This window comes from Eriocheir sinensis, chromosome 19 (genome assembly GCF_024679095.1).
Source record: "Eriocheir sinensis breed Jianghai 21 chromosome 19, ASM2467909v1, whole genome shotgun sequence".
NCBI lineage: Eukaryota > Metazoa > Arthropoda > Malacostraca > Decapoda > Varunidae > Eriocheir > Eriocheir sinensis.
Window position 1 is genome coordinate 1,919,814 of NC_066527.1, and position 12,500 is coordinate 1,932,313.

Genomic DNA, 12,500 nt, shown 5'->3' on the forward strand with positions numbered 1-12,500 from the left:
AGACAAAGGAAGTGATGTTACGGGAGCGGCCTAACAAAAAAGAGAGCTTGTGAGATAGGCCAGAACTGATGGATGAAGGTTAGGCATGCAGAAAATATGTAAGAAAATAACGAAAAGGGGAGAAGGGGAATAACATGCAATACGAAACAAGAAAAGCGAGAAAGTTTGTCAAGGGAGGAAAGAAAAAAAAATACAGGAACGTAGAGGGGAAACAGACAAAAATGGAGTTAGGAAAAGGGGCAGGAAATGAGATGAAGTAAAAGAAAGGAAAAATTGAAGAATATGAAAAAAATTAGGCGAAATTAGAAGAAATAACTAATAATAACGAGAAATAGAAAAATGAGAGAGAGAGAGAGAGAGAGAGAGAGAGAGAGAGAGAGAGAGAGAGAGAGAGAGAGAGAGAGAGAAATAATAATACCAGCAAGCAACATGAACCGAGTAAGAGGAGACGAAGAGAAATTGAGAAGAGTGAAAGGCCTTGAACTCAAATAATGGAAAAAGCGAAAAAAGTGAGAGAAAGAAAGAAAGGAAGTGGAGTAAAATGAACGACACGGAGGGAAAGGAAAACAAACAGAGGAAAAAAGAGTAAGCAAAGTGCAGGAGGCAGGAAGCAAACACGGAGAGAGAGGAGGGAGAGAAGGGAGGGAGGGCGGGAGGGAGAGGAGGAGGAGGGAGAGGGAACGAGAGGAAACAAAAGGAAAAATGAAGGAAAAATATACGAGAACACAATAACCTTACGAGGGAGACAAAGGAACAGAGAAAAAAAAAAGAATAGCTAAAAAATGAATACAGGAAAAAGATAAATACAAAAACTGAAACTATAAAACAGAAATGACGACAGACGAGAAAGGGGATAAAATATATAGAAAAAGAAGTAAAAAAAAAAAAATAGAGAAGAAAGAGGAAGAGGAGAGAAGGTTTACAAAAAGAAATAATACAAAAAACTATACCGAGAAATGGAGCAAAAAAATAATAAAAAAAACGAAAAATTGCAACACATAATAATAAAAAAAAAGGTGTAGGGTCAAAGAAGATAAAACTGTTGAAATTAAATAAAGGAACAACAGGAAAAAAATAAGGCGAGAAAATTATTCAAAATTATGATGAACTTAAAAAAAAAACACAAGATAAAAAGACCCCCAAAAATAGCAAATAGCCTTTTTCCCGTTACTCAAATCCAAGCAATCCTCATCTTCATCCTGCTTATCCTCCTCAAAATAGAACTCTCCTGTTACTGAAAACAAACTAATATAATCATCATCAATAAACTCAATCCTCATCACAGACCTCTCCCTGTCACTCACTTCCAATTAATACTCATCCACGTCGTCATCATCACCATTACACTCATCACACAACTCTCCCTTATTACTCAAAACCCATTAATTCTCATCCTCATCATTAAACCCAATCCTCATCACAAACCTCTCACTGTCACTCACTTCCAATTAACACTTATCCACGTCCCCATCATCGTCAAAATACTCATCACACAACTCTCCCTTATTACTCAAAACCCATTAATCCTCATCCTCATCATTAAACCCAATCCTCATCACAAACCTCTCACTGTCACTCACTTCCAATTAACACTTATCCTCGTCCCCATCATCGTCAAAACACTCATCACACAACTCTCCCTTATTACTCAAAACCCATTAATTCTCATCCTCATCATTAAACCCAATCCTCATCACAGACCTCTCCCTGTCACTCACTTCCAATTAATACTCATCCACGTCGTCATCATCACCATTACACTCATCACACAACTCTCCCTTATTACTCAAAACCCATTAATACTCATCCTCATCATTAAACCCAATTCTCATCACAAACCTCTCCCTGTCACTCACTTCCAATTAATACTCATCCACGTCCCCATCATCACCATTACACTCATCACACAACTCTCCCCTGTCACTCAAAACCAACTAATCCTCATCCTCATCATTAAACTCAATCCTCATCACAAACTTCTCCCCTGTCACTCACTTCCAATTAATACTCATCCACGTCGTCATCATCACCATTACACTCATCACACAACTCTCCCCTGTCACTCAAAACCAACTAATCCTCATCCTCATCATTAAACTCAATCCTCATCACAAACTTCTCCCCTGTCACTCACTTCCAATTAATACTCGTCCACGTCGTCATCATCACCATTACACTCATCACACACCTCTCCCTTATTACTCAAAACCCATTAATACTCATCCTCATCATTAAACTCAATCCTCATCACAAACCTCTCACTGTCACTCACTTCCAATTAACACTTATCCTTGTCCCCATCATCGTCAAAACACTCATCACACAACTCTCCCTTATTACTCAAAACCCATTAATCCTCATCCTCATCATTAAACCCAATCCTCATCACAAACCTCTCACTGTCACTCACTTCCAATTAACACTCATCCACGTCGTCATCATCACCATTACACTCATCACACACCTCTCCCTTATTACTCAAAACCCATTAATCCTCATCCTCATCATTAAACTCAATCCTCATCACAAACTTCTCCCTGTCACTCACTTCCAATTATACTCATCCACGTCCCCATCATCACCATTACACTCATCACACACCTCTCCCCTGTTACTCAAAACCATCTAACCCTCATCCTCATCATTAAACTCAATCCTCATCACAAACTTCTCCCCTGTCACTCACTTCCAATTAATACTCGTCCACGTCATCATCATCACCATTACACTCATCACACAACTCTCCCCTGTCACTCAAACCCATTAGTCGTCATCCTCGGCATCATCATTTTCATACCACACTCTCCTCCTCCCACGACTCTCCCCTATTACTCACTCCCCCATTACCCACTCACGCCCTTGTTGTAAGCTAAGTCAAACTCTTCCCAGGCGAACCATTACGTAGAGACATTCAAAACTTTCCCTCGTTCGCTCAGCAGGCTTACGAGTGTGTGGGCAGGAACACGGCGAGAAAAAGAGGGGAAAAAAATAGTGGTGTTTGAATGTACCTGGCCACTTATTTTTTTCTGTGTGTGTGGGGGGGGGGGGGGTCGTGTGTGTGTGTGTGTGTGTGTGTGTGTGTGTGTGTGTGTGTGTGTGTGTCTGTGGGCTTCCATGAATACCTTTTTTTTTTTTGCATTTGATTCTTTTTTAATATTTTTTTCCATATTTTTTTCGTGTTCGAGGGTGCGTGAAGTCATATATTTTAATTATTGTTTTTTTTTATTTATTATTATTATTTATTCATTATTTATTTTACTTATTTTATTTTTTCTATACTGTTTGGCGCTCGGGTGCAAAGTTATACACTTTATTTATTTTCTTGCTATATCGTTTGTATTCCCGTTCCGTGTATGTGTGTGTGTGTGTGTGTGTGTGTGTGTGTGTGTGTGTGTGTGTGTGTGTCGGGTCATTTCAAGCGTGAATATCTTGTCGATTAATGAGTCGGCCATTCCCTTCACCACATATTCGTATTAGTGCCTCGTTAATACACACACACACACACACACACACACACACACACACACACACACACGCAATCATGATCACGTAACTGCACACACGACTCTCTCTCTCTCTCTCTCTCTCTCTCTCTCTCTCTCTCTCTCTCTCTCTCTCTCTCTCTCTCTCTCTCTCTCTCTCTCTCTCTCTCTCTCTCATTGCACACTAAAATTAAGGCTCTTTACATACTTAATTTATATAAAGAGGAATAATAAAACATGTAATTACTCTCTCTCTCTCTCTCTCTCTCTCTCTCTCTCTCTCTCTCTCGCTGGTCAGGTGGAAACACAACACTTGTCAATACCACTCACGGCCGTCCTTCACAACATTAATTAGGGTGAGGCGAACCGGTCACCTTGCCTGCACACACACACACACACACACACACACACACACACACACACACACACACACACACACACACACACACACACACACACACACACACACACACACACACAGACATACACACACACACACACACACGCATACACACAGAGGGACGACAAGCAAGAAAAGAAATAAAATGTAAAACTTCACACGCTTGCACTAAAGAGTATGTGAAAAAAAAATTAACAGAGAAGTAGTGCATAAAGAAGAAAGCAAATGACAGAAAGAAAAGTTGAAAGAAAGGAAAGAGAAGTTTGAAAGAATTGAAAGAAAAGTTATCTCGCAGAAGAGCTTTTAACACACACACACACACACAAAAAAAAAAGGATACCGACTACAAGAACATACATCTCATACGCCTATCAATCATATTTTCATTTCGATTTGTAGGTAATGAAATAACTATATAGAAAAATAAATAAAAATAACAAAAATAAATATATAGTTTGCTTAATTAATATACACCCACCCTCACACACACACACACACACACACACACACACACACACACACACACACACTAATTAACGCCCTGCACCTTTCCTTTGTGTGAGTTATGTGTTGCGAGTCAGGGCCATTTGGTGATAATTTCTTGAGGTTCCGACGTGGCTGTTTGACATTTTATCTATTTCTATTTAAACATTTATCTATTTATATGATTTATGTTTTTAGTATCTGTTTTTATTACTTTATTTATCTGTTATTTAATTTCTTTATCTATATATGAATCTTCTTTAATCTACCCAGTCAGTTATCTACTTCAATTATTTTATCTATTTATTTTTACGTATTTTATCTGTTTTATTACTTCATTTATCCATTACTTTATTTCTTTATCCATACATGAATCTATTTTACCCAGAGCAACAACTAATTTATTTGAAAACCCAAGATTCAGGAAGCAATTAATTAACAAATCTCTTACTCAATAAAGCTAAGAAAACTATTTAATTCTTGTTTTGTATATTCTTAAACTCCATCTTTTTTCACTCATTATAAACACACACACACACACACACACACACACACACACACACACACACACACACACACACACACACACACAAAATCCCTCCCCCCCTCCCCCCTCACCGCATCCCATTATCACAATTCTAACCATACTAATAATAATAATCCCTGAACACCTCGGATTTATGGTCGCCTATTCCGCGCTGAGCCTACAGAGAATCGGTCGTAACTCACCACCTCTCAATACGCTGTCACATTATCCGCCCGTGGCCACATTACTCATTATAGTGGGAGGCGCCGTGCGGGGTAGCTTGCCGTTCCCTCTCTCGCCTCTAACTTCTACCTCTAAAGGATATTGCCTGACTCGAGTACAAGTTATCCGCACACACAAACCTCAAATTTCATCTCCCGCTTCAGTTTCTCCATGTAAAGCCATGCTGGGTTGCTTGCCGTTCCCTCTCTCGCCTCTAACTTCTACCTCTAAAGAACATTGCCGGACTGAGTACCCATTAACCGCACACATAACTCTCAAATTTCATCTCCCGTTATAGTTTCTCCGTGTAAAGACATCCCCTGATCACATTTTTCGTTATATCGGGCTGAGTAGGTTGCCTTGGCCTCTCTCGCTGCTAACCTCTGCCTTCAAGAACTTCATCTGACTCGAGTACCCGCCAACAGCACACACAAATATCTATATCTATCTATCGCTGCAATTTCTACGTGTAAAGACATCAACTGACCACATTAATCATTACATTAGGAAGTGACGTGCTAGATATACTGTCTTTGCCTCTTATGCTGCTAGTCTTTACGTGCAAGAACTTCAGCTGACCACAGTATTTAATAACACATACAAGTCGCCTTTGAGTCATGTAGCTAACCTCGACCTAAAAGAACCTCACGTTGACTTAAACACTGCATATTCCCCGGTTACCTATGAAGACAGCGATGTGATGGATCATTCGGCGTTTCTTTAATAAGGGTAAAGGGAAAGATGAGAGCATAGGCTATAGCTACGCGTATGGTTGTCTTCATCTCCGTCCTGTTGACCCTTGGAGCCTGTGGTGAGAGAGAACCCATCAACACGACACAGGGCCAGTGCAACATCCGGGTTACCACAGTTTACCTTCCCCAGGTTTCCCCATTTACCGACCAGCCCGGAAGGAAGCATGAGGAGTTGGAGGCGGTGTTGATTTAATGCCTTCCATATATTGTTGCTTTTGGAATAGGATCATCAATTATTATCTCCCTAATCCTGGCCCTTCACCATGTCCCAATACCTTTCCTCATCCTAACACTTATCCTAATCCTGTCCTGGCCCCTTGAATCCCCTGCACAACCCCCGCATATCATGCCACCCGAGAGTGGCCCTCTGCGGGTCCCCTAGAAATGAAAATTAAATGAAAATGTTATGGTCCCTCACTTGAATTCAAAGTATTCAAAGGTGATGTATGCTTAGCTATGATGACAACGCTGACAGTTAATACAGCGTTACTTCAATATTGTGACAGGTATAATCTTTTCCTGATTGCTAAGCGTACTACACGTGAAAACAATATGATTAAAAAAATACAGATATTTCAGCAATAATTTATCGCTTTACGGATAATATACGCCTCGTTTTAACGCTATTACAGTCAGTCATTATGAGCGAGCCGACAGAAATCAGTCATAAGAGAAAAAACAGGTTCACTATTTCTCTAAATCACACAAATCCAGCCCGGGACAAAAATGTATAGTCGCCATGGTAAATACATCAAGCCCGTGTCGCATACATTACGGATATTATGAATACTATGAATACTCTACAACAAAAAAGATATTCGATGCGTCAAAACAAGCCAGTCGTGATCAAAGCGTGGCCCGGTGTACTATTTGCCTCCTATAATAATAATAATAATAATAATAATAATAATAATAATAATAATAATAGGACTACTAGCACCTAGGAACTGCTACATGCTCTCTCTCTCTCTCTCTCTCTCTCTCTCTCTCTCTCTCTCTCTCTCTCTCTCTCTCTCTCTCTCTCTCTCTCTCTCTCTCTCTCTCTCTCTCTCTCTCTCTCTTTTCCCCTTTCCATCTTCCTCTTTCTCCCCCACTCCCTCTCTTCCCTTTCTCTCTCCTCTCCCCTTTTTCCATCTCCCACTTCCTCTTTCCATTTCCTACTTCCTCTTTAAATCTCCCTCTCTCATTTTTTTCTTCTACTTCAATTCCTTTTTTTTCCTTCACCCTTCCCTCTTTTCCCTCTCCCCTCCCTCTTCTACACCTCATTTCTCTCCTCTCACTCCCTCTTTCTTTCTCTCAATCCCTCTTTCCCTCTCTCACTCACTCTACCACCTCTTCCACTGTCTCTGTATATATGTGCCTCGCCCTCCCTCCCACGGCCTTCCCTTCTAACCAAACTGCCATCACAAATCACTATCGTGGCACATGTTCTTATTCCCAGCGGCGGGTTTCTGTGTGAGCTCAGCGCAAAAGTTCTCCCGCAGCCTCCTCGCTCATCTCCCTCTCTTTTGGCCGCGTTCATTTTTCCCTTCATTCGTCTATCTCGACTGTCCTTCACGCCACCCACAGAGCGCCCAAACACTCCACGGGTCAACGAAAAGATGCGAGATGAAAAAATTGGGTTAAAAGTGTAATTGCATTCACCCCAAAAGCAGGAGGAGGTGGAAGAGGAGGTAGAGGAGGAGGAGGAGGAGGAGGAGGAGGAGGTGATGGTGGTGATGGAGGAGAAGTAGGGCTAACAAAGTGGTAGCGAGGGAAATGGGGGGGGTGGAGGTGATAGGGGGAGGAGGAGGAGAAGGGAGAGGAGGGTAAGAGAGAGTGGACAAAGGGGGGAGAGGAGCAGGGGGAGGAGAGGGAGGGGAGGGAGAGGTAAGTGATGGTAGAAGGAAGAGGAGGAAAAGAGAGAAAGGGTAGTGAGGTATCTATAGGTAGGAGTAAGGAGAGGGGGGAGAGAGGAAATAAGGTAGGGAGGAGGGAACGGGTAAAGGGATGTGATGATGGAGAGGAAGAGGAAGAGGAGAACGGGAGAAAGGAGCGAGAGGGAGGAGGAAGAGGAGGCACACACGGCTAGGAAGTGATATTGCCTTATTAATCTTACCTTATACCTGTTTTACCTTATTATAACCCATCTAACTACCTTATTATTATTCAACGCATCATCACTGAGCACTAAATAATCCCAGAATACACGCAAGCGACTGTAGAATAAAACGAACACATCATTAGGAGGGACAAATTTGATAGGTAATTAAATGAGAAATGAGACACCATGATCCCCTTAACCCCCCCCCCCCCATCTCTCTCTCTCTCTCTCTGGAAACACTACACGCTTGGGCTTTTAAATTCGCTCAGGCATTTAAAGCCGCCAACTTTTTTTTAATTTCGTGAGAGTTTAACAAAGTGTCGAGTGTGTGTGTATGGATTGTCCTGTGTGTGTGTGTGTGTGTGTGTGTGTGTGTGTGTAATCAAATCCCATTCTAAAGTTTCAAAATGCTGTAATCGTTCCCACCACCTCATTCAACTCCACTTGTTAACCTCGTCCGCCTGCCTTGCCATCAAACTCCAAATTTCCTCACCAACTCCAAAAAGGGACTAATTCTCAACACCAAACTATTTACCGTCATTACCTTTAACACCTTGCAATCTGTACTTCCACTCGGCCCTAAAAACACCTCTCAACTTCCAATGAAAAAAAAAAAAAAAAAACTAAAACAAACTAATTCTCATCATCGAACTATTTTACCGGCATTATCTTTACCACCTTGCGATCTAGCCTTTTATTTGTCCTCATTTCACCTCAAGCCCTAAATAAGTATCAGTTATCTATCTATTACCTTTCTCTGTCATTCCGCTCAGCCCCATTACATCTCTACCTCTATAGTCTAAATAAATATAAATTACCTGTCTATCACCTGGCAATCTATCCTTCCACTTGGTCTCTTCACACACCTCTCAATCACCAACGCGTAAAATATATGTAAATTATCTATTACTAAAACACCATAAAAGGCTAATTCTCATCAAATTATTTTACCGTCATAACATTTACTACTTCAGTCTGTCCTTCCATTCGCTCTCCACACTTTTCAACCTCAAAAGTTTAAAAAAAAAATTATAATCCTCTACTCGCCCTCAATCTTCCTCTTAGCCTCTTACGCCTAAATCAAGTATACAAATTACCCATGAATATAATAAACACCATCAACCAATCGTGTAACTTTCTTCCTCGTCCCAACAAGCTCATCACCAGCACATGACCATTACATCAGTCCCCCTTCAACCCCTCCTCCTTTCCTCTCTCTCTCTCTCTCTCTCTCTCTCTCTCTCTCTCTCTCTCTCTCTCTCTCTCTCTCTCTCTCGCTCTCTCCTTCCCCCACCCCCCCACCCCTTGCTCGTTCGCTCGTTCGCTTGTTATCACACAAAACTAATACTTACAAACAAAACCCGTGGATCTTCTTGCAAGTTACCATACAACCCTTCAAAAATGACCCCATCTTCCCTTATCGCTTGATTGAAACGACCATGTTGGCTGCTCACTCAGTCCGCTCTCCAAGTGTCATTACCCCCTTCCCCCCAAAAAAAAACTAATATATAAGACAAATGCAGACGTAGGTAACGGGGTATTAGGTTAAATAGGGTAAATACATCAGAATATATATGGAAAAACGGAAAAAAAAAGAACAGGGCTTGGGTACATGAAAAATAGTTCTATATTACTAATGGTAGTTCGGTCTTTGTGGGTCATTTTCAACTGATCCGGCACGCAATCTCAGGCGGTTCTGTCTTATATAAACTAAATAACATAGGAGACGTAACTAGCAACAATTTAAATCCCTCAGTAGTAATGAAGTAAGAAAACGGACCGAAGTAGCAAGAGTCAAACAAGCAAGGATCGTTAAGGCCTAACCTTACAACGGTCATTAACTTTTTGAACGTACGTATACCAAGAAAATGAAGCTTGTTACTCTTCCTTAATAACCTCCAACGCGAAAAAGAAGCACAAGTAATAACACCAGGTAACACAGGTTCGTTTCAGTCTTAAGCTTGCAACGGCTAACGATTTGAACGTATAGCTAGCAAACGACCCTTAGCAATCATCATTTCTTCAACATATATGAATCTTCAACACTAATAACACCACTAATTACAACACTGCTTCGTTTAGCCCTAAGCTTGCAACGGTTTGAACCCATTTGAGTTTGAACCAGAAGCAAATGAGCCTTGGCAGTTATTATTCCTTCAACACATTACCCACCAAACACTATTATAATCAACACAGCAGTAAGAAAACACTAGAAGCAACATATAACACTCACCGGGCCAGGCTGGGGAGGGCATGGCGGCGGAGGGCATCAGCCTAGAGAGGAACCGGTAGGAGGCGCTGAAGAAGGCCTTAGCGCGGGTAGCCAACTGTACCTTCTGCCTTCTCAGCCCTTTACCGTCTTCTTCTGCCCCGTCAGCGTCCTTCAGGAACACACACGCCGGAAACACTCGCAATAGTTAGTAAATAAAACAAAAAAAGATTAAGCACTCGACACCCGAAACCGTCCGCCGTCCATGACTCCACGCAAGGGATAGAAAAGAAAACGGGGGGTTGGACTGGGCCTCGGGCGATCACGTGACCTGCTCGTAGCTGATTGGTGGACGAGAGGTGACGTTGATGTAATGCCTCGTTATCTAATACTCCCATAACCCTTGACTTCACTAATACGAACATCAACAGCATCAAATACGTGAGTTTTCGGCATTACATCAACGTCACCTCTCGTCCACCAATCAACGACGAGCAGGTCACGTGATCGCCTGAAGCCAAGTCCAACCGCCCGTTTTTTTTTTTTTTCTATCTCTAGCGGACGTGTTTCGGTGTCCACTGTTCAATCTTTTTATTTATTTATTAACTACTACGAGTGTTCCCGACGCGTGTGTGCTCCTGAAGGACGCTGACGGGGCTGAAGGAGGCGGTGAAGGGCTGATAAGGGGCAAGGTACAGTTGGCTACCCCTTCTAAGGCCTTCTTCAGCACCCCCTACCGGTTTCTCTCTAAAAGGGTGCCCTCCACCGCCATGCCCTTTTCAGCCTGGCTCGATGAGTGTTATATATTGTTACTAGTGTTATTATTACTGTTGTGTTGTTTACAATTGCTTGAAGGGTAATGCCATTGACGAGGAGGAAGAGAGAATGGAAATATTAAGGGATAGCATTTATCAGAAGCTCACATTTCATTACAATAAACGCCCTTAATCACAAATACGTATGAATAATGAGATGTTCGGTACTATACAGGGAGCAAAACCATAGTACTAAGAACGCTATAAGGAAGGTAAGCTAGTAATACCGAGGAAAAAAGAGAGAACAAGGGAAGCTTAAGGAATATCATAGTTTACCCTTATTTCCTTACGAGAAGACATTAAAAGAACGAATGTGTGTAAGTACTGTGAATAAACTTGCATAGAGAACGGGAACAAGATAGAAAAGAGTAAAAGAAAACGATATAGAGAATACCAATTAGTTTTCCATCAATTTCGTTAAACCAAACACGAAATACGATGAATATGTCTGAATTTTGAGGATATACGAATACAGGGAAGGGAAAAATGGCATACGAGAGAGAGAGAGAAACACACCTACCCTCCCTTTTCCTCGTCCTCCACTATATTATTTCCGCATTTCTTCACCCACAAATGACCTACAATAATTCATGAGATAGGGAGAGAAAGAGAAAGAGAGACAGAGACTAACCTGCTTTCACACCCAAACTACTCCTACTTTTCCTCCTCTTCCTCCTCTTCTACCTCCTGTTCCTCCACTTCTCTACTTCCTTGTGCCTTCCTCTTCAAAAAAAACATCTGATACAACCACATCCAATTACGAGTCTTCAGCATACCTTACTTTTCTCACTCTTTTCACCCCCTTCCAGCGCCCTCACCATCACCCCCCACCCCATAACACGTACCCAGCACCACATTCCACACACCCCACCCATCACCCCTTCCTTGCAATGCTGGGAACGCCCGGAAAACCCACCCCAAGTCAAGGGAATGGGACGAAATGGAGCAGATGGGAAGAAATGGCCCCGAAAAGGAGTACATTCAGAGGCGATGGAGCGTAGACAGCGGGACTGAAGTAATAGAAAGGCGTGGCGAGAAAGGGATTTGGTGCACCTTGGGCTGTCTAGAAGGGATAATTTAGGATGATTTGGACCCTAAAACCGCCTGTTATTATGTGCGATTTGTCTGTGTGTCAGGCTTTGTTGTGGTATGTTTAAGTTATGTCGCTTGGATTTAAGGTTCACTGGGGACCTTGGGCTATCTAAAAGGGATAATTTAGGATGATTTGGACCCTAAAACCGCCTGTTATTTTGCGCGGTTTCTCTGTGTGTCAGGTTTTGTTGTGGTATGTTTAAGTTATGTCGCTTGGGTTTAAGGTTTATTGGGGACCTTGGGCTGTCTAGAAGGGATGATTTAGGATGATTTGGACCCTAAAACCGCCTGTTATTCTGCGCGGCTTGTCTGTGTGTCAGGTTTTGTTGTGGGATGTTTAAGTTATGTCTCTTGGGTTTAAGGTTCACTGGGGACCTTGGGCTGTCTAGAAGGGATGATTTAGGATGATTTGGACCCTAAACTACCTGCTTCTGTT

At 41.9% G+C, this 12,500-nt stretch overlaps 1 protein-coding gene across 1 annotated transcript in view; it reads left to right on the forward strand.

Annotated features, from left to right (window-relative positions):
• Window positions 1-12,500, forward strand: part of LOC127000508 (nephrin-like) — a 227,886-nt gene that overhangs the window by 42,548 nt on the left and 172,838 nt on the right. The gene's annotated exons all lie outside the window — the stretch shown is intronic.